The sequence below is a fragment of the Crocuta crocuta genome, unplaced genomic scaffold, assembly GCF_008692635.1.
Source record: "Crocuta crocuta isolate KB4526 unplaced genomic scaffold, BGI_CrCroc_1.0 scaffold27, whole genome shotgun sequence".
In the NCBI taxonomy this organism is placed as follows: domain Eukaryota; kingdom Metazoa; phylum Chordata; class Mammalia; order Carnivora; family Hyaenidae; genus Crocuta; species Crocuta crocuta.
In genome coordinates this window covers 5641976-5644126 of record NW_027532250.1, presented here as the reverse complement: position 1 = coordinate 5644126, position 2151 = coordinate 5641976, and the positions used below count along the sequence as shown (strand labels likewise).

At 43.8% G+C, this 2151-nt stretch overlaps 1 protein-coding gene across 2 annotated transcripts in view; it reads right to left on the bottom strand.

The window, feature by feature from the left end:
* The window catches only part of LOC144243254 (zinc finger protein 64), a 105462-nt gene that overhangs the window by 98405 nt on the left and 4906 nt on the right, over positions 1 to 2151 (bottom strand). The window lies entirely within an intron of this gene.

The following is a 2151-nucleotide window of genomic DNA, read 5'->3' as shown; positions in this document are numbered from 1 at the left end:
GGTTCGAGCCCCGCATCGGGCTCTGTGCTGACTGCCAGCTCAGAGCCTGGAGCCTGTTTCAGAGTCTGTGACTCCCTCTCTCTCTGACCCTCCCCTGCTCACGCTGTCTCTCTCTCTCTCCTAGAAATAAATAAAACATTAAAAAAATTTTTTTTAAATAAAAAAAAATAAAAAAAAAAGATATCACAAAATGGCCCAGGTTAGATGAATGTATATCCCCCAATAGAAAATGAAAGCACTTTCCCATCCTAAACCTTTCTTTTCACTTACATTTCTTCAATTACTAAGGTGGCAGAGCATCCTTCATGGTTAGTGGACGTTTGTATACCATCTGTTGCCCTTTGCTGACTTTTCCCTTTGGTTTTTTTTCTCTACTTTTATTGATTTTAGGAGTCCTTTATATATGAAGGACATTAGGCCTTGGTCATTCATCTATGCAATAGTTCTCCCCCCCAACCCCCACCAGGTTGGTCTTTAATTTTATACATTATTTTTACTTAACCCACTGAGTTAAAACTGTAACTTTATTTGGAAAAACTGTAACTTTATTTGTAGCCACATACACCATTCTTTTTCTTTTGCTAGAAGATTTAAGTGCATTTAGTTACGTTGAGAGAGAGAGGCAGAGGGAGAATCCCAAGGAGGCTCCTCACTATCAGTGCAGAGCCCAAAAGGGGGCTTGAACTCTCGGAACCATGAGATCATAACTTGAGCTGAAACCAAGAATTGGACACTTAACTTACTGAGCCACTCAGGCACCCCTACATATATGTGTGTATATATATGTTATGTCTTTATTTTTAGGTAACCTCTATACCCAATGTGGGGCTCGAACTCACAACCCTGAGATCAAGAGCTGCATGTTCCACAACTGGGCCAGCCAGGCGCCCCACATATTTGAATTTAAAAACCCGAATGCTTTTAACTAAGGAACACATTCTCTATTTCCCCACAGGATACAGCTGTGTTTGTACTATGTCCTCATAAATGGCTGACTTCATGTTTTTAAAGTTGTCCGTCTGGACCCTTGAGACAGAGTGTATAGGTACAGGCACATGTTTGCGTCTGAGTGTTTTTACGTGAGTGTGTATCTGTGTGTGTATGATATCTGCTCTAGAGCTTTTATGGTTTCGTTGTGTCCATTTCAATTTCGGGTTCATATGCATTTTTTTTCTAAGTAGGCGTCAAGCCCAGCGTGGTGCCCATTGTGGGGCTTGAACTCATGACCCTGACATCAAGACCTGAGCTGAGATCAAGAGTCGGCTGCTTAACTGACTGAGCACCCCGGTGCCCCTGCAGTTTATTGTTGGTGGAGAAAATGAACACAACCAAGAGCTGGGATAAACTTGTCTCTCTCCCTGGCCAGCAACGGCACCGAGGAGGGCGGGCATCAATGGCTGCTGGTAGATTAAAAATGAAAAACAAATCCTATGGTTTTTGTCCTTTTATAAAAATAATGCAAATTCCGGGATCATACACATACTCCCACCACCCCAAATAACCACTTTTTTTTCCATGCAACGTATTTCCGGCAAGTATTTTTGTTTTTTTCATACGTATAGGTTTTCGTTTCAGGAATCTGGTTTTTGTCTGTTTTAACCTGTGACAACATCTATACTGCTAATACTTAATGTTTTCACCCAGCAGTTCCCAAACCTGGATGGGCAGCTGGCTTCCCAGTGGAGCTTGTTAAAAATAATGAATCCGTGGGGCACCTGGGTGGCATAGTCGGTTAAGCATCTGACTTCGGCTCAGGTCATGATCTCACGGTTCGTGGGTTCGAGCCCCGTGTCGGGCTCTGTGCTGACAGCTCGGAGCCTGGAGCCTGCTTCAGATTCTGTGTCTCCTTCTCTCTCTGTCCCTCCCCCATTCATGCTCTGTGTCTCTCTGTCTCTCAGAAATAAATAAAAAAAACATTTAAAAAAAATGAATCCACGGGGTGCCTGGGTGGCTCAGTGGATTAAGCGTCTGACTTCAGCTCAGGTCATGATCTCACGGTTTGTGGGTTTGAGCCCCACGTCGGGCTCTGTGCTGACAGCTCGGAGCCGTGAGCCTGCTTCAGACTGTGTCTTCCTCTCTCTGACCCTCCCCTGCTCACGCTGTCTCTCTCTCTTTCTCTCTCTCTCTCAAAAATAAATTTAAAAAACACAT